General features: G+C 40.2%; 1 long non-coding RNA gene across 1 annotated transcript in view; it reads right to left on the reverse strand.

Annotated features, from left to right (window-relative positions):
- Nucleotides 1-2,516: 2,516 nt before the first annotated feature.
- Nucleotides 2,517-21,212, reverse strand: part of LOC107322426 — a 47,455-nt gene continuing 28,759 nt past the window's right edge. The window contains exon 3 of the long non-coding RNA XR_004309342.1: nucleotides 2,517-4,611. This is a non-coding gene — a long non-coding RNA (uncharacterized LOC107322426). The remainder of the gene's footprint in view (nucleotides 4,612-21,212) is intronic.

Below are 21,212 nucleotides of genomic sequence, written 5' to 3' on the forward strand. Positions count from 1 at the left end.
CAAATGTGTCATCCAGTCTTGCTTTGTGTCCCAGTCTGGGAGGACACAGAAGTTCACTCCATACCTTTTTCACAAGGTGAATACAGGATGGCTTTATACTATTTCTGGCAAATAGATATGTGCTGAGGGTAAAATACATTCCATTAAAAAAAAAAAAGCAGAAGCCTTCAAATATGAGAGAACCGCCTAAGTTTCACCATGCTGCAGCTGCAAATGCATTTTGTAAGAAGTAGAAACTGCGTAATATGAACACGGAAGGATTTCTCGTTTTCCTTATCCATAATAAACCAATAACTGAACTTTGGTGCTGTACAGGTAGAGAATCCAGCTATCCTCTGAATTGGAGTAGATGGCAGTGATGACTAGTAGATGGCAGAGACAAACTGTTTTCTTAACTGACAGTTGGGAATAAAGCAAGCAAGCTTTTGGCCTCATTAGTTCAGCTGGGATTGGAGTAGCATGGGCAGTCATCTAATACTCCTGGCAGCTGGGAACTGAGTCCATGGCAAACCACAAGGTTGAGATCTTCTTCCATTTCCACATACACTGTTTTTCTGAGTCACTCGTTGGTCTCTCCCTGTGACCTTCTGGACTTCCTTATACAAGGTGCTACAAAAGGAGACCACAAATAACCTCTATAAAAATTGCATTGGAAGAAGCAGATGAAAAGCATTCAGAGGAAGATTTCGCATATGGAATGAAGTCTGATGAGAGGGTGCAAAGAAAATTCTTTTCAGTGGCACCCAGTGCCAGGACAAGAGGCAACAGGCACAAACTGGAACAGGAGGTTTCCTCTGAACTTCTCCTCTGAGAAGAGGTGCTTCTTTAAAGTGCAGGTGAGGTAGATATTGTGGAGTCTCCTCCTTGAAGATATTCAAGAGCTGCCTGGGCATAGCTCTGAGCAGCCTGCATTAGGTGTCCCTGATTGAACAATGAACAAAGAGGCTGGACTAGATGGCCTCCAAAGGTTCCTTCACAAGCCAACCATTCTGCAATTCTTTGAAGTTTTCCAAATCCATTTCATAAGCACAACAGCAGAGTGGCCCAATCAGCTAGGCCTAGGAATGAAGTCTACCTCCAGACTTTCTCCTATTCTTCTCTAAACACGGACCCTGATGCTTTTTATAAGGAATATGAAGAGGTAGGTCTAATCACCTCTACAGCTCACTCCTTTTTGTGAGATATAGATACTTTAACTTACAACAAAACAGCCAAGGATTTTAAAGAATGTTATTAGAAAATATTGCTAATCAAACAAAATGCTTAATGACGTTATTCAGAAATTCTATAGGATTGCTAAGTTTGGAGCAAGAATTCAAAATATAAAATGAAGACTGTTAGAGGAAAAAATCCAGAACTCACACACAAGCACAAAACCTACAACAGACACAACAACCTTATTCTTGAAATTCTAAGGAATCTCCCTTCAGTTAACGTACATTTAAGCCCTCTTTTTTAATTCATACTAAGTTGAGAGGGAAAAGGGATGTGTTAATTATTCAGACTCAGTGATCTCACAAGAACAGATTCAGTTCATACTAGCTGGGCAATCCAGTAGACTTAGAGGCAAAGAAAATAAGCTTGGACAACAAGTGAAGGCCAGGATTCAGCACATTAAACTAGTACGGCTGATTATAAACCTTATACTCTAGCTAAGGCAGAACATGTCCCTCAGTGGCAGGTGTGGGGAGAGTGAGGAGAAATTACAGCAAAAAAGGGCTGCCTGCAGGAGCCAGTTTGTGGATAAAGCCTTGTGCAGGAGAGAGACCCCATACATAGAAGAGAAATACTGATGTTATTTAAGAATATTCAGAAGAGAGGAGCTGTATTCGGCACCCTTTTGTTGTCCCGTGCCCTGTAAATTCAAAAACCTACATGATTAAAGCTTTGAAAAACTGGGTTTTTTAATTACTAGGACCTCTTAGTTCTTTCTTAAGTCCTAAAACTGCTCAACCATGAATTCCCACCTGCAGATAAACACTGCTTGTAGGCATACTCAGAGCCAGGATTGGTCTGGGATGAAATAAGGGGCTCTGAAGCCAAAAAGGTAAGAATTCCCAAGGCCCACAAACTGGTAGCAAAATCCAACCAGAAACAGAAGAGATTTTTTCCTCGGACCCTGTTACAATGCATATTCATGACTGTTCTCCCTCTGCACTGCTGACACCTACAAAAAAACCACTCCTTCTGTAAACTTGGCATTCAGTGCTACCAATCCACCCCCCAAAATAAAAATGCCATTATAAAAATATAAAAAGGCCAGTCATAGTTTAGCAGGCTTCATCCTCTTACAAATAATTCAGACAGATTATCTGAAGGCTACATTTATCAGGCAGAATTACAGAAAACCAAATCATACTTAGTCTTTGATGAAAGTAAAGAAATAAACAAAATGAGAAATCAGCAAAGCACCCCATCAGATCATACTTAACAGTCAGCTCTGGCCTGTTCTCACTGATGTGCTGCTGCCTGGCCCTGTCTGGTAGACAGAGAAGTCAAGGCTCTTCTCAGTCAAGGCAGAATGTCCTGGTCTCTCTTACATGTTCTTCATGAGAGCTTACTTCCTACTTTCTCCCCCAACAGGAACCTCATTCCAGAGCTTCTGACAAATATGTCTGTGAAGCCTTAGGTTTCCCACCCCCTGTTTTCTGCAATTAAACCTGGGATGTAATAAAAGACTTAGCTTATGTAATTAAGACTTAGGTTGTAATAAAAGGGATGCACTTTTTCATGTTTGAATTTTCTGCCCTACTGTGGCTGCTTTAAATTTGTATTTCTATCATTCTCTAATCAGCATCTCTCTTCTGCCTTTAGGCCGCTGTTTCCTATTTATAAGACTGTGGTAAAACACCATAAATTGTTTAATGTATAAAAAGTGAGCATACAAACAGTTAACAAAAATTACAATTATCAGTTTGCTCTTGACATTATGTACAGAATAGATGACAATAACTCCAAGAAAAGTGTCGCCTGAGTAATTTAAACATTTTCCCACGCAGAGATTAAAATTTCTGGTGACTTCCTCACAGTAAATAAAACAATCTGAATGAGGCTAATTAGTTCAGGTGTGGCAGTGAACTGATGAGTCTACAAGGTGTTTTACTTGGAGTCACTTCAGGTATTCACCCCCTACTAAAAAATACAAAGATATTTTCCCCATCTCTCACGCATTTAACATAGTTTTTGCAGGCATCCTAGCATGCAGGAAAAGCAGGAACCAAGCCAGTAAGTTTACCAGGACCAAGGGCAACCAACTTAAAAGGTAGAAAAGGCAGAAGAACACGATGTTGAGGAACACATAGGAGTCATTTTGTTGCATTTTCTCTAGTTCATCCATTTTCTCACACACCTCCCTCTCTCCTCTGTGAAAGTTCTTCAGGTTGTACCAGCTCCATTCTGAATTATCCTATTAAGTGTTTGGATTACAGCTGCCTTTCAAAATGTTGCTGCATGCTTGAACACTAAGCACAAACCGAGAGAGAAACTATTTAAAACTGTTTCCCCAGCATCAGAAACACTGTAAGGAAGCCAAGTCCCAAAACAAGTCAGTCATCAACTTAACAACAGAGCCCCACCAGACACTAATTCCTTCTTTATCCTTTGTTTCAGTCCAATAATCTATCATACTCAGTACACTCTCCAAACAAGTAAAAAGAATTACTGTCAAACACACTGAACCCTCATTTTCTATTGAAAGTGCACACATCTTCAAACTTCCATCCTCCTTTGCAACAAAGACTATGAAGCTAACTCCATGTTAAAATGGCTTTTCAGTTCAAAATAAGCCAAACATAAAATATATACCTTCAACTTCATGATAAACCAGTCAACTATGCAGTAAGCACTGCTCAACAAAGCCAGTCACAGCAGAGCTCTGACAGGCATTCAAAGTAGATTATACAACAAATCAAAACATTGTTGCCGATTTCTGCATCACAACATGTCTCTCAGTTCTTTGATGCTGGTCCATGCAGTAATGAATCTATTACCCATCTTTGATCCATTACACCAGCCCCTGCCAGAAAATCCACTTCGAGGATATTCCTAACATTCCAAGTTTTGAGAAGCTTTAGTCGGTAATAATTAGTTAAAAGAAAAGAAAAAGATATGTGCGTGCCTTAGGGCAATATTCAGCCTGATCCTACTGACAGCTTTCCTTATGGCTTTGAAATCCATTACCTTCTGCAAAATAGGATCTTTTATGTCAGTCTTCAAAAAGAAGCTTCTACTTTCAACACTGGACCTGTAGTTGCTTCAGTGGCAGATCAAGGTCTCCATGCAGTACAGAACAGCAATTACGCAGCGAGTATAACAAATATGTCAGTAAGCATGTATGAGAAAGTGTGTGTGTAAAGACAGAAAGCTCTGATAACAGCCATTCAAAGCCCATCCCACAAATCCTTTTCTAAGCCATATTTCTTAGGAGAAGGGAGGGGAGAATCAGAACAAGTCTGGCCACACATCTTTCAGTTGCTTTTTGAGCATAATGTCTGTAGACATTTATACCAAACCCAGCAATTTACTTGCATGAGTTGAGTTCTTCACTTTGTTTTTGCAATAGTTGGATGAAGGACAAATTCTTAAGACTTCTTTCTCCTGGGTCAGCTGGACCTAAAGATATTTAAGAGAAATTGGATGTCAGTTCTAAGAAAAGCCATCGGTGCAGAAGTGCTACCAAAATGTAGACTTAGGGGAGCTTTGACCCTGTACAGGATGGCAATCTAGAGTATTTAACATGGACTCCTTTGTCAACCTCCTGCTGGAAAAGGAATTGCTTGCTCTTTTAGCTAGGTACAGACATCTGAACACCTCACAGTACATAAAACAGATTTTAAAAAAAATCATGCTGAAAATTTCTCAGAACTTTCCATTTTTCAGGAGAAAAGGTGTATCAAGTCAACCTGAAGCATGTCATCTGTGTATTCAGTAGGACCCTATTAGACACTCCCTCAGGCATAGTGCTGGATCTGGGGTTTATCCCTCACATTATTCTTCTATGCAGTAAGGATGGGTGGGTAGGTCTCTATGGCAGCCTTCTCTCTCACCATCATCCTTTCTAAATAGAGTTAAAGGCTGTACGGTCAGTTCTGAAAGCTGGATGATAATTAAACAGATCAATTATTACACTTTCATCTTAATAATCAACATTTCATGAGCATTTTATTAATCAGTCTTGTTACAGGTAGGGACTGTTGTAAGCTGTTTATTTTATGGTTTTAGAGCCTTCTCCATTATTAAATCACTGTTAAGGTTTCTGCAACTGCTGTCACAGAGATCATAATAGTCTGACAACCCCTCTGCTTTTTCAGTTCCAGTTCACTATCTGAGTGAGTCACTATCTGAAATTATTAGTATACTTTCCAGATATCACTATCTAGAAAAATCAGTCTCCTTTTGTTAGCAGGTGGAGTAATAACATACCTAATTTTTAACTTTTATGATAGTGTCCTACTGCGATAAAAGATTGATGCATTATTAACATTATAAATAATTTAAATGAACAAAATATACAAAAAGCAGAGAGCTTTAAACCATTGCACAAATCCTAACAGAAGCCATTGGTTCTGTTTCTAGAGTTCCAGCCACATACTCTCTGTGCTCATTTACATCCCTGCAAAGCATACATAAATCCTTACCAGCTCCAAATGATATAATTTCCTACTCATTTTCCACACATGGAATGATCTACAGAAGGTGCAAGGCAGGGGAGAGAGTGGTCAGTCAGTCATGTTTTAATTTCTATCTATTTTTGCCTAAGCCCCGAATGGCCTGCCAATTATGAATAGTACCAGCTGGGCTGTAAGGAGAGCAGGCTAAGAAGGACATGCAGAAGAAAATATTGATAGGAAAGGAGATAAGTTCAGAGTGGGAGACACTTCATGAGGATCCTGTGTCTGGTGTTAATGCCTCATTACAGTTCCTATCCTCACCTACTGCAAAGAAAAAAAAAAAAGAAAAAAAAAGGGAAGAATTAAAAAAAAATGGAATGTGGTTTTAGAGCACATATGGCTTTCGCATGACTAGGAAAAGCTGCAGAACCACACCTGCCCTCCTGGCCTTGTGGATATATTTGCAGAGTTAAAGTATGGTAGCCTGGATGGAGCATGAGGTTTATTTTAGCTCACTACCATTTCTGGGTAAACCTGCCTTCAAATCAGGCTGGAAATATATCTTGCTCATCTCCAGCCAAAGAATGAGAATGAGATGTCCACATCTACTTCAGTTTCTGCTCACCAGGCACAAAGATCCTGTGAATGCCCAGGAAGAAAAAGGTGTTGGAAGGAAGAGCTTCCTACATCCTTTCGCTCTCCTTTTGGCCCTGTTTCTCCTCTGGTTCCCAAATCTGCCTGAAGGATCTGCAGTCTCATTACAAGGACTGCATGTGTTTCCATCAGCCTTGCCTTGCAGCACAAGAACAGCACTGAGGCTTTCCTTCAATGCCAGTGGCTGCAAGGGGAGGAGGACAGTTCTCTACCCTGCTCCCACAGCCTTCATCAGTCCCCAAGAATATCTATGAGCTGAGGAAGTTTGAACTCTGCAGTGGGATCATCATCTGGATGTCACCATAAAGCACAGCCAGGACCACAGCCTAACCTATGTGGGGCATAGCCTAGATAAGAAATAAAGAGAAGGGGATTTTTCTGAATAAGAAAAAGAAAACAGCAACTACAGGACCTGCATATAAAGAGGAGTAGAACCAGATAGTGTTCTGAAGGGTCTTTTCACATAACTAATATAATGCCATAAGGTTCTTTCTTTTCCTTTTATAATGAGATCATCTTATGTGAATTCTATATGAAACATCAAAACCTAATATTTTTAAGAACACAGGAGCCTTAATGTTTGAAAAAAGCTTTCCTCATCCTGTGTCATAGGGAGAATGCAGCATATACCTTTGCTAAAGAGAACCTGAACGCTTATCAGCAGAGCCACATATTGAGCAGCTACTGTGGGAACAGAGTATAAACATCACCATTAGACGACAAATATTTTGTTCCATCCCTGTTAGGATATCAGCGTTGGATTCTCACTGGCGTGTATATAGAAATTTCACATTTAGCAAAGCAGTCCTTTTGGAAAGTAATTTGCTTTTCATGACTACTGTTGTCTATGAAAAAAAATAAAGAGATCTACCGCCATGCTTTACTGTAATCTGCTTGTTTGTGGATGCAGACCAGTTTAAAAAGGAGAAGTACATTTGTATACATTCATTTCACTCTGTATCAGCCTCATACTGATAAACTCAAGTATCCTCCTCTCACATTCATGGCCTCGTAGGAGAGGCAAGGCAGAGGATCTAACATGAAAAGCCAGCAGGCCATAACTCTACAACTACAGACAAGCAACAATTAATCAGTTTCCCAGCTAGGCAGGTAGTCTTGTCCCTTAAGGGAATATAAAGGCCTTTTTCTGTGAGCACCGATTATCCAGGCAACATTTGAACTCTCAGAAGCAGCTCCTGTGCCACCAAGATACTTTAAAATCATACTTAAGAGGAAACCAAAACCTAAATATGCCAGTCTTTAGCTACTCTTTCAAACCTTATTTTTCAAAGGGACACTGAAAGCACAACCAATTACCAGAGTTGAACGTTTATCACTGTTTTTCACTGCATTACTGTATGTTGCTACTCTTGTGCCACAGACCCAAGGCCCGTGAGTCTCATTTGAACTGTGACCTCAGTACCCTTGCTCCAAGGAGAGCCTGCCCCAACTCATGGTTCTGTGCTGGGGACCAGGAGACTCCCCCTTCTCTGGAAACAAGAGGGAAGGGAACAAGGCATAACTCTGTCAAGTACATCTATTGCAGGACTAACAGGAAAAAAAAAAAAAAAAGAGAGAAGAAAAAAATTCTATTCATCTTTTAGTTTTGCTCCCAAGCTCCTAACCTTTCTGTTCTAGCTTTCTCTGTATACGCGTAACTCATTGATTCATTCTGACAATTACATAATGCTTTTGAAGTGCAAAGGGAGACCAAAAAGAACATCCAAAAATCTGGGACAGCCATAGCTCATCTGTTTCTTATGGTTTCTTAGCATAGGTTTTATTTCCAAGCGAGTCAGTCACGTTTCAGTGAGCGTAATGCAGTTATTTTTGTAACCCTTCCAAAAACCCTTGGACTAAGACGTGATGATGTACTGACCCCTTGGAGGGGGAAGGGGTTACAGATATCATTTCACAAGACCACACAGAAATGTTAAGATTATCTGTGGAATCTCCCCCTGAGTCACTCACCAGAACTCAGGCACTCAGAAACCCACCTTTTTGAAAAAAGATATGAGTCTTATTTTAGCTGCTGAAGATGATTTAACCCAGGACTGCTCAATAAAAAAATACCTTCACATTGCAACTTGATCCCTGAGTCCAGGGAGCCCCTTGTTGGCATTGCTAACTCAACTGAAAGCCTTCTGAATGAAGAAAATGGCAAGCCTTGTTTGATATAGCAGTGCACTCATCTCATTTTCACACAGACTCCAGCCTCTTGTTGATGCAAAAACTGACAAAATGAGCATTTCAAGCATGTAGGCAGAAACCGTAGGCAGATCTGGGTGATGATTAGGGCATGTCAGTAATGTCACACAGCTGGAAGGCTGCCCAGTCCATAGCAAACACCTGTTCTCCAAATGAGTAATCACACAGAAGGAGGGAGAACTTAAAATTCTCCATTTTCAGAAAGGAGGATGCTGCTTCTCCTGATGCTGCCTCTTGCAATTAGTTTCTCCTTTTCCTTCTATTTTTATGCTGGAACGGTCTAGCCATGATGCATGAAGCGATGATGTGTCTCACACATGTAAGTGCGAACTTCAGGCATAGCAGTATTTCGCCTCCGCATATCGTTTAGCAGCAGTGTCACTCCAGATGCGGATAGATTCAGCAATCAGTGAATTAACTTCTGAGATCCTCTGAAAGCAAAGACAAGTTATAATAGTGAAATATTCTTTTTATTACTATTCAGTTACATGTGGAATATGAAGTCAGTTTCCAAGAAGACCAAGACATACATTGTACAGCATAGGAAGTTCCGCACGAATGTGCACAAGAACTTCTTATACGCCGTGAGGGTACGGGCACTGGAACAGGGTGCCAGGCGAGGTGGTGGGTCTCGCTTGTCTCTGGAGATAATCAGACGATCCAAAGGGAACTCGCCCCAGCCTGACGCCTACCTGATGTGACGTGGTGTAGGAGCCTGCTTTGGGCGGGGGTTGGACTCGATGATCTCTAGAGGTCCCTTCCAACCCCTACAATTCTGTGATTCTGTGAAGACCAAAGTTAAGAGCTTAGCCTATGGAATTCAGTAAAGCACATGAAAAAACCTGGAGCCACAGAGCCTCAAGGCCTCAACCAAGCCATGAGGTACATCATTTTGGGTATACCTTACCTATGCAAAGCCAAAAGCAAAAAAAAAAAAAAAAAAAAAAAGAAAAAAAAAAAAAAAGAGAAAGAGAGAAGGAAATGCAGAAAATGATCTTTACAAAAATCTAAATGCAAATATTGTCTCCAAGATGCTTAAAGATAATAGCAGGAAGGGTAACATCCATAAAACAAAATAGAATACAGCTTTCATCTTCTCAAGTGTTTGAAAACCCAGCCCATGCCAGGACAAAATAGCTGGTATTTGCCTCTAACCATTCCAGTCATGCTATTTTTGAGGATCACAGTGATAAACAATTCCCTGAAGTATACTGTAATTCTGAAGCACTGATGAGTCCTATATCAATTCCCGTGTTAAGGGCAAGTTCAAAGACTATTTAGTATTTGCTTGATAAGCTTCTCAGAGAGGTCATTGACTAGGACAGTTAGTTATCCTCCTCAGTGAAGTTTCCTATTGTTTTTTAATTTATTATTTTTCCTCATCGAGATCCCCATTTTAGAGAACTTTCCCCAGCTTCCCAGGAAGGGTTACACATGCAACTGTAAGTTGATACACATGTACTTTAGTCTGTACTAGACTAGGACATGTTTGAGGTTAGGCACACACGAAGCCAGGAAAAGGTTTTAACTGATTGAGGGATGAAGCTTTCACTGGAATGATCAGTAGACAGGAATGCAGTGGAAAACATCTGAAAGGCTTAGGTCTGGTGAGAAAGATATTCCAGCAGATGCTTTGCAAAGCTCCATGTATTTCTCATCTCCAGCATTCAAGCACTGGGGATAACCAAAACCAACCAGATGAAAATGAAAACTGGAATGGTACCTCATGCTCCAGAGTTAAGTAATGCTGATTAAAGCTCCCAGCCCAGCAATGGTTTGGTGTGCTCTTGCACATGAGGAGAGGTGGGATAGCAGATCTAACCAACCCCCAGAAACAAGCACCTGTTTGTTGTGCAGAAAATGCACCTGGACAGCTCAGACTGTCCCAGCATCAACATCTGTTCTCCAGATAATTCCTTTCAGGAAGGACTCTACAGTCTAAAATGACACCAGCATAGCCCCTTCCTGATATAGGAATACTGATCTACCAATGGAGGAACAAGCCAGAACCAAGCCTTTCTATTGTGTCCCCTGCCCTCTGTTTTCCACTGTCAATAAACAATTACCAGTAAACTGCTGCAGTACGAAGTTCCAGCTGTGTCTGCACTGGTCAAACAACTTGGATCCCTACACCCAAGTAAGACTGGCCTGCCTGAGTCTGTCATGTAGATGCAGTTCCATGGGTCTGAACTAAAGGCAACATTGTGATGGATCAGCTACTGCCTAAAGCAGAGCATCACAGGGAGGACCCAGAGGCTCCCTAAGCAGCTCTAAAATCCAAAAGAGCCCAGAGTTGCCTAAGGTCACCACAAGCAGAAACTTGGGCTATTCATCATGGCAGGTTTCAGGGAGCACCCAGGGAGTCTCGGAGCAGTTGTCAGCTGTTCCCTGTGCCTGCAGAGCAGAGACAAGCTCATTCCAGGGGCACCAGGAGTCAGGACAACTAGGAACTGCTACCTGGAAGGAAGTTTGAATACAAAAGATGAAAATTCAGACCAGAAGATTCTCAAACCAGCTTTCCAATTTTAAAGAAGGAATAATCTGAGTGGGATGAAAATTCAGCTGATACATACAGCAGGATAGTACCAAAAAGAAAATAAACCCAAATCCCCAGCCCCTTTAGCCCAGGTCATAAGTATTCTAAAGATTTAAGTTACATGTATATAGTCACTGTCAATATAGAAGATAATGCTGTCAGTGTCATTAATTCCAATAGCCCAAATTCTTGGGACGCCCAGATACTCCCTTCCAGGAAGAGAAATTAATTCAAAAGGGGCAACCACTCAGCGTGCACAACTCTTGTCCCCTGAGATGTTCCACAAAGAGACTGGAACAATCAAGATATAGATAGATAGATAGATAGATAGATAGATAGATAGATAGATAGATAGAGATATAACACATATATATAAAATACACACTTTCCCACCAGTCATTAGAAAAGTACAGATCCAAAGAGCTCTGCCCAGAATGGCAGCATTGTGCCCATATTCTTGCCTGTGGAATGTTTTCAAGTTCTCTAAATTCCAACAGCATACACATTTTAAGGTTTCAAAAGGAAACACTGCATTTCTAATTCCGTCAGTGATATTTTCTACAGTGATACTGACCACAATGAAAGTTCAACAGTCTGAAATATATATATATATATATATATATATATATATATATATATATATATATATATATATACTAAAAATTGATACACAGCAACTCAAATGCCCTGAGTTTTACTGGTGGGTGGAAAAGAAGGATGGAAAGCCTGTCAATACACTATATTTATTTTTTGTTTCATGATGTATAATAGCTAATGCTATAAAAAAAACATTTCTTGAATTCTTCTGGGTTCTTAAAATAACAGGGAAGAAAATCTCAACTAAATCAATCTGCTATCCCTGACTGAAATTCATTCAGTGATCTCCTGGACACAGAGCAATGACTCTGAGTTACATCCAATAAAATTTGGCCATAAAAAGAGTTGTCTTGCTTCTTCCCCCAATTGACTAATGGAAGCATGGGGTACCTAGTTTGGCATATATAGCTGAAGTAGTTGAAGGAAGCTGACTTAGCAAGTTGGTCCAACCTCCTAAGGAAGCTGGTTTATACAAATGCATTGAAGCACCTGCTTCATTTCATTTGTCCACACTGCTAAATAACTTTCACATTTCCAGGGCAATTTAAGTGAAGTTTTCACAGAACGATAGCAGTTACAATATTGAGCCTGACCAACTTCTGTACATTTATTGATGGTAGGGCGGAAGAAAGACAAGACATAAACATACAGTGTTAATTTGTAAGACTCAAGAAAATGCACATATTCAGCACAAACTCATAGGAGATCAGCTGTTACAGTTTATAGCACTACATTTTTCCCACACTTGTTAGATTCCCAAAAAGCACAAAAACTCAGCTGAACAGAAGGATGTTTTTTGTGATGCATCAGCATTCACTTTTTATATAAAAGAACAGTTGTAGAATATAGAAGTAACCAGGCTGACGTGGTAATTTAACACATCTGCAAGGAACTCACATGTGCATGACGAAATTAGAGAAGGCTCTAACAGCAAAATCTCCCTCTATTTTTTATGGTCTCCAGGGGCTTTATGAAGGTTCCTATTGAAGCGTTTGGCTTCTAACAGTCTTTGGTATAAGTGTAGGATATCCCAGAGGATGATTAAGTAATGTATATGACAGAAAGTAATGTATGACAAGTGGTCACATCTCTGGCAGCTGTCACTTTTATCAACATGCCTGGGGAAATCTGCAATTTTGGGTGAGTAAACTGTAAGCCAAGTTTTTTATCAGGTCTTTGTCCTCCAAGTTAACGTTACTCTGCTAGGTCCCTAAGTATGCTGTAAGTAGGGAAAAACTAGAAGCAAATGAATTCTTAGTTTCCATTTCAACCAAAAAATCAGATTTCTGAACAAGCTAGGGAATGCTATGTTACAAATTGTTATTGAAGGTCAGATCTCATTTTATTTCCTATGCAGGGAGAAATACATTTAATTTTTATATTCTATCAATAAGTGTGTTTTGTCTGCGAAAAAAAAACAAAAAACACCCACCAAGCTATTTTAGCTAAAGGCAAGGTTATCCAGCCATCCTTGATTTGGGGCAATCAGCCATCACAAAACAATTCCTGGGAGTAAACACTGCTCTCAGAGACGTGCAAACAAATACCAGAATTATAAACGACAGTTCCACACATGAAAGAAAAAGAAATCAAAGGGGTTACTACATGAAGCAAATCTGTATTATGCCTCCTACTGAGCTGTAGGAGGGTTTTAAGGGGTGTTGTTTTTTTGCATGTTTGTTTGTTTTAAGTGTTCCAAGAGGGTAAATAAGGTAAAACCAATTATTTCTTTTCATTTTTGGGAAGTAGAGAAGTTAATTATACAGGGACAGATCCTGAATTTTTTGAGCTACCTTTAGCTGCCAGGAATGTCCTGGATATCAAAGACTAGACTCCATACATAATAAAGCATTAATATAATTAAAGCTCAGAGCCATTTCGGCTACCAGTAAAAGTTAACAATTACTAGAGTGTTCCCTTGGAAATGTATATGTATTTGCTTTTTGAAAGACTGGTATGAATCTACAATATAGTCAGTTTGTTCAGTTGCTCCAACTGCACTGTCAGAAGTGTAAGTAGATTTACTACAGAAAAGCACCAAAAATTATAACAGTGATGTACACAGACATCAGAAGCTCTTCTCCCCACATGAGGTCTGCATCAATTAAAACTGCAATTCATGAACAACATTGATAACAGAATAACACTCCTTAAAATTCTGCAGTAAAGTGGGACGCAAAGTGGATGCTGTAAAATGAAATGCAGCAAAGAGTCCCTTTGCAGCCAGGCACAGCGGCTCCATAAAAGCTACAAAGCACCAGTGGCTGCACTGCTGTAATTTGCTTGTCCCTCCCTTTCTTCTTTACTACCCAGTAAAAGTGGCACTGTACCTTACAGAACAGACAGAGCAGAGCCACGCAGTCTCTGGGGTGAGGTAGCAGTTTGTGTGCTAAAGTAATCCTGCTTTGCCTGATTTAACATTTCAGGGCATCACAGGGGGGACCAGCTTCAGAGGTGTATGCGTATAAAAATAAAAGCATCTGTATGTATATAAAAATAAAGGTATCACAGATGAGATCAGACCATCCCAAACTATGCCTGAACTTACATCTATCCACTCAGAGTATCAGGAAGTATAATCTAAATTGGCGATGGCTGCATATCGAGCAGATAAAAGCAGATGTGAGGAGCATGTTTCCAAGTATGGGATAATGTATTTTATGATACATTCTCCAGTTTCTTTTCTTCCCACATCTGCTCTTTTTGGCTCTACTTACACAACAGCTGGATATTTGGGGAGACTGATTTCAAGCAAAGGAAAAGCATTCCTTGTTTTTCTAATAAGTTACTCTTCAGATGGTGTACAACTCTTGAAATTCAGATAACTAAGCCAAAATAACAGCTTTATTTTTCTTTCAACAAACAAACAAACAAAATGCCCAGGGGGCATTACTTCCTTAGCTGCATCCCCCCTGAACCCAGTAAATTAAGTACATATCTGCCCTATAGAAACCCATTTATATACATCTCCTTCTGACCCCAAAATATTGTCAGCCTTTTATACATACTATTCATACATGTTTGTCATGCCCTTTCATTACACCTTTGAGGACCAGAAAGCAGCTGCACAAGCAATAGGTACTTCTGTCTTTTAAGAACATAAATACACTGTGGTCCATAGAAAGGGTGACAGGATCCATGTTCCTTCACTGAATGATATTTACCCCACAGTAATTTCAATCAGCATGAGGCTGACACTTCTCAAAAGGCAATCCTCAGGCATGGATAGAGAACAGGATAGTAGCATGTCACCAGCAACACAGAAGAGCAGATGGAGCATTGGTTCCTCTGAACCTCAAGCCCATTTATATGGAATGACCTTTAAGGAGATATACAGTGAGGATGTAATGACTAAGCATAACATGTAAGCATTACATCTGCCATAACTTTAATAATTCTGTGATAAAATCCAAATACGTTTTCTTGCAGAAGTAATTCATATTTACACAAAAAAAGAAGATACTGAGAGAGTGCTACACAAGGGGAAGCTTCTCCTCCTCATTATGCGCATGTGTTCTTTAAGAAATGAACCAAGATTATGAAATTAAAACCCCTAAACTCTCTGCCAGATATTATGGATTCTGTAATTTGAACACCCTTTTCATAATCTGTCTCTTATACACATCTCAGTTCATCTTCACACCTAGTTCATTAATTGCCTCTCCCTAGTTTAACAAGATGCCTGCAGGCCTTTTGTTGTTGTTTTGTTGTTTTGTTTCTTTTATCTCAAAGTCTAACTAGGATTTTAAAGGTGTTTTAATAAAAGCCTGAGCAGTATCTAATTTTTCCTGTCTTATAGCTCAACTATTTTGATTTCTGAAAGAATAGTGTTCTTTGAGTTCAGTGTAATAAAAAATGGCTAGTGCACATTAGATAAGCAGATCAGTGTTTGTTTTAAAAAGACCATACTGCCCAATGCCTGCTGTCTGCACAGAATGACTCTTGCATATGGTAACGGTGTAGCAGCAGTACAGTGTACTGCACATGTCTGACATACAGATTTGCAAGTACATGTAACAATTAGAAAGCCATGCACAGTGGGCATCAGGTGAAACCTCCAGCCTCCCTGGAGAACATAGTTTTAGACAGTCCCTTTCCATAGCATATACACAGCTCAGTGCTCTTCTACCCTTCTGTAGCTTAGAGAGGAGCGTATCTCACAACAGAAGTCCATGATGCACTGCCACCTATCTCCACCTCTAACTCCCCGGGATGCTAAACACTGTATTAAACAAGGTCTGTTGGCTCCATTAGAAACGAACAAAAAACAAACCCAAACACAACCAAACCTTCTGTCACCATCAAGACAGATCTACAGAAGATCTTTCTCATTCCAAATACCAGTACCTTTTGCAGGGTACAAATACCCAAAGGCAACTGCAAAAACAACTCAAACTCATTAAAAATAGGCGGGCCGGAGGGGCTGCGGGAAGATGGCGGGGGGCACCTGGCGCCAGGTGGGCGCCGGGCTGCGGCGGCGGGGGGGGGGGGGGAGGGGAGGGGAAGGAATCCCAAACACAAACTTTCTTGACAATGATGCTGCAGATGGGCTGGAAAAGAGAGAGGTTTGTGCTCTGCCTTCTGTCTAATGCTCATTCCCACTTGCCAGCTGATGGCTCTGCCTTTCAGTATGTGTAGTACATTTTGCAGCTGCTCAATGAGAAATTTCCCTCCCCAAATAGTGCGCAATGACAGTAGCTGGGAAATTCTGAGAATCAACAGCTGGGGTGATCATTGTTGGCTGGGCTGAGCTGAAATGCTCATCACAACTGCACAGAGACAGATTCCAGAGTTGTTAACCAAGCATAACTCAATGGGAGCTCTGCCCAATTAAGTAACGGAGAGTTTGTCTCATTGAAACAAAAGATTACAGCCTAACAGCAGAAGCTCTTCAGTGCTCAAGACTGAGGTTAGCAGCCTCTTTTAGCAGCCTGGGAAACTCCCTTCTCATATCTTCACCTCCACCAGCCCCTCTGAAAAAAGGGCTTACAAGGCATAGTGTGTGTGAATGAAGTGATGCTGAGAAAAGGAAGGATGCAACCAAAAAGGAACGTGGGACATTCGCTTTTTCATTCTTGTCCTAGTTTTACTACTTACACATGCACAATGGAAATCCCCTTCCCAGTAACTAGAAAGCAAGAATGTTTAGGTCCATTCTGAAGCATAACCCAGTATACTCAAGTACACCTCTCTAAAATTCCCATGCAGCCTCCCAGTCACATGCAACTTCAACCACCTCACTGAGATCTTTCTCCTCCCTTCTAAAGACAATCTCAGCAAGGTCAGTGGGTACCCTATGCAGTACAGCACATACTGCAAAAGGAAGTGCTAGCCATGCTAAAGCATGCTTTCTCTAATCCCTTCCCTGGCTCCTAGATTACTCAAAAGATGACTTTCTCTAGAGATCCAGAAGGTCTGATTCTACAACATATAACTTACAGGGAGGTAGTGGAACTGTACCAAGCTGAGTGGGAAAGGAAGAAGTCAGTAATTCACAAAGAAATAATGTGTTGGGGTTTTGTTGCTGTTGTTTTGTTTGTTTGCTTGAGGTTTCAACATCTAACCACTGAGAAGCCACGATCTAGAAACCTTTATAATCAAATCTGTTTTGCAGTGGAATTTATTTAAAACCAGATCCTGACACCAGTTTCAAAATGACAACTTACTGCAGAAGAATTTTCAAGCTCCGCTTTAGCAGAAGAAAAAGTTTCTGCTCCCCTTCCCTTCACCCAGCCTCCACATAAGAAGGCTGCATAATTAGCTACACATTTAAATCTATTTTATCTTTGCACTAATTTTCACAAGCAAAGTCTGCAGTGTCTTACAACTGCACATTGCTTGTGGTTCAGTGAGATTATTCCCAGCGTACAGAATCAAGAATGTGTATAAATCTTTGCAGGACCTCAGCCAAAGGGACTGTTTTATAACGAAACAATGGAGAGGCATAGGCTTGCGGTAACTGTGAACCAGCTCTGTCCCCAGAGACACAAGTTCAGATCTCCTCCGGGCCATGCAGTTGCAAGTCTCTCCAGGAGCATGCCCAGCTGTGCGAAGCAGAGCAAGGACACACAAAAGCCCTGTGCCCCTCCACCTGCACTGGGCAGCTGTATTTTGTGAAGGGGGTGATCAGTGTGAAGACACAGAAGCACTTTGGTATAATTCAGACACTTTTTGTCTCTACGCTCCAGCCAAACATAATCCCCCCTAGTCTCTCTTTCTGCTACATAGTGTTGTCTTCCATTGCAGTCATTGCAATGGAGATCACATAACAGGAATGTATCTAGATAGGTTTGGGAAGCACGTTCAACTTTTTACAAAGAATAATGGATAGCCTACATTATTCATAACGTAACTGATTCTATTTGCATTATGCCTTACTTTCCAGATTTTTAAACAAGGACATCCTAATAGGACTGTACAGGTAAATTTCTTCTGAGATTCGAGTTCTACACTGGAAATAGATGTCTTCCATGGAAATCCTTATTGAAATGAGCGTTATATATTGTTTTACACGTTGTTAGATTGTGGCCTAAAATGGCACGGTTAAATTATTGTCTACAATACGTGCACCTTCTATTTCTCTTACCAAGAATATACATAAAACTTCAAAATAGCAGCAAGGACAGAAAATAAAAGGAAGCAATACAGGTCTAAAAGCTCTTGTAATGTAATGTCTGATGGCTGCTAAAACAAACAAAACAAAAAAAAAAAAAAGAGAGAGAGAGAAAGAAAAAAATATATGCCTCTGAGTCACCCCAAACCATTTGTGAAACAGTAAAATGATAGGAAAAAAGCCCCAAACAAGAGAATAGCCAAGGCAACAGAGAGCAGCTTGGAGCATGTATGAGTTGATTCTCTCCCTTAATATTCATAACCATATATTTCTTCCCCAGAGAAATTCTTTGTGTGCAGTACCTTCACAACATTTCCTTTTTTTTTTTTTTTTTTTTTTTTTTTAAATAAAAAAAGAAAAAGAAAAAGGAAACCTTGCAAGTAAACATACTGGCATTTGTCACTGTCTGCACTGGTCTCAACTGATTCAGGTGAGTATATCTGTTTTAGACACTATCACTAATTCTTCACTGAGAAGAAAACACTGATCTTCATCTTGATCCTGAAACTCCTGTGATTATTTGCCTCTTCTATTGGAGGAAACAACAACAAACAAACAAACCCCATGGACACTACAGACCCCTACACAAAGAAGATGCAGACCTGCCTGGATTCTTCATTCTGGGCACTTGAAATCTCTTCTCTCCCCAGTATTCATCGAAGAATTTTCTCAGAAGATAAAACAGAGGAAGGGAGGTCTCTTATTAGGCATTCTCCTTCAATCCTGTCTTCTTTCATGTACTGCACTGCTGTTTTAATAGAATAGCAAGTATATTTTTTCTTGCACTCACAAGACAACAGTAGATGTTGTTTGAACCCAGTTCAGTCAATTGCAAATGGCTCATCAACATCTCTATCACAGGATCAGGCCCTGAGACAAAGTGTCAGAGAAGAAGAGTCTCCTTTAAAATCATCCGAGCAACAAGTAAGTAAAAACAAGCATTCATGAAATGTTATTGTCCACGATCGAATAGCAGAGACGGAGGAGAACAAACAGTATAAACAGAGAACATGTTTTTCCTTGCCTGCTTCACAATGGCTAAGATTCTTTAAAAAAAAAAAAAAAAAAAAAGAATAGGTGGAAAGATAAGACATGCATGCTTGGTACTGAAGAAAAGACTGTTTGTACCAAGCACACTGGATAAATTGTTCAAGAACAGTTCAGCCATGTCAAAAAAGGACCCTCTTGTGCTGCCAAGGTCAGTTAGACCTGTAGCCAGTGTTAGCTGGAAAGGTCATCACCACTGGCATATACAAGGCATATTCACTTGATTTCTCCTAGGACTTCACAAGTTTAGTGCACAGCAGTTGAGCAGAGGCTTATAGGCATGGTGTGGTACAGTTGGCATATATTTCACTGATGGATTGAGAGCTGTAGGCAATTTTCTGCCCAGTGCTGAAGGCTGTCTGAATGTCTGCATACTGCTGGAAGCCTCATATACACAGGTGGATCTGTGATAGATACAATGCTGGGTATACACACAAGGCTTGATTGCTCTCTCTCACACACACATCACTGCGTGACACTACTGAGCTGTCACTGCACAGCCAACACGAGTATACATGCACCAGCTGAACCCTTCACATGTAACACAAAATCTCTGTGTATTTTTTAAGACCAAGAAAAGGAGAGGTCTGGTCCCTAAACTCCTAATTCCTGCTTAAAGTCCCACTACAGTCCTCCCATTCTCCACATCTGTTTTAATCTAAGTCTGATCTCTGGAAGATCCTCTAATGTTTACATAGCAAGAAAGAAAATCACAAAAGGCTATTCCCGTGGAAATTCATTATACAGGTGCACCCTGAGAAGTAGTTTACTTGAGCAGGAAAAACAACAACAACACATTAAGATGTAAATTAAATGCATAATGGCGGTCTTCTATTCAAGCAGTTCCCATTGTTATTTGGACTCACTGGCCCTCAGAGGAATGCTGGAAAGCAGCAACTCCCAAACATCTGCTATGATTCCAGCATTTCTCTAATTCCAGCATTTTTATTTAAGATCCCTGATTTTCTGAAGCAATTTTAGGGTGAATTTATAGCTAAAGTAGCCTGACCCTTGCGTTGAAAAGCCAATGGTGGCAAAAAACAGATAAATGGCTTTTTAGTCTTTATCTGTGTGTATAGAGTTAACAACTAACTCATAATAAAAAGGGAGAGCAGTTGAATTTTCAAACAATTATTTCTACATGAAGTTTCCATCCTTCCATATTTCTAAGGTGTTTCTCAGGTGTTCTGAGAAAGATGATTTTCAGAATGTACACAAGAGAGAATGCTGAGATGAGGGGAGAGCACTCAGCTATGGCGTGATCAGCAGTAGGATTCCTTGATAGTTCCGGGAAGGCCTCTCCCAGTTCCTATGGGACTGTTGCCTGTGGATAGCAAGAGCCTTGGCTTCTGTTTCTGTAGTTGTCTTCTTTTTCCAAACAAAAGCTACTTGTAATTATACCCACATGTCCATTGTATACACTAACGAGGCAGTATCCCTATCTAGTGCAGACAAAGACTGAAGGCAGGCAGTGGAATTATGCAATTTCAGACTGAATTGTGCTATTTCAGACAACCTATAGTTTTGTCCCATGATGTCTAGTCAACAGATACGCATCATTGCTAATTGGCTGTCTGGTCTCATCTTTCCATGGTTGACAGATAAAAGTGTAAAACAGACTCCTCTAGGTTTTAGGGCCAGGAAAAAGCTAAAGTTCAAATAATTTCCATGTGTTTTCAGAACCTAAATACCAAACAAAGCCCCCAGTGCTCCTTTTAGGAAACTTCCATAGAAAGATATTTTTTTCCCCCCCAAATTAACTCACTCAGTCCTGCCCTGCCTTTTTTTTTTTTTTTTTTTCCTTCCTGCTGAAACAGAGCTTTTACTGCCAAAACAACTCACTGAACTGAAAGTGCCATAAAGAATAAGAATTAAAAATAAAGAAAAAAATAATAAAGAATTTTTTTTTTTTTTTTTTGTCCAGGGTAAAAGAAAAAATAAATAAAGA

The sequence above is a fragment of the Coturnix japonica genome, chromosome 1 (assembly GCF_001577835.2).
Source record: "Coturnix japonica isolate 7356 chromosome 1, Coturnix japonica 2.1, whole genome shotgun sequence".
Classification (NCBI taxonomy): domain Eukaryota; kingdom Metazoa; phylum Chordata; class Aves; order Galliformes; family Phasianidae; genus Coturnix; species Coturnix japonica.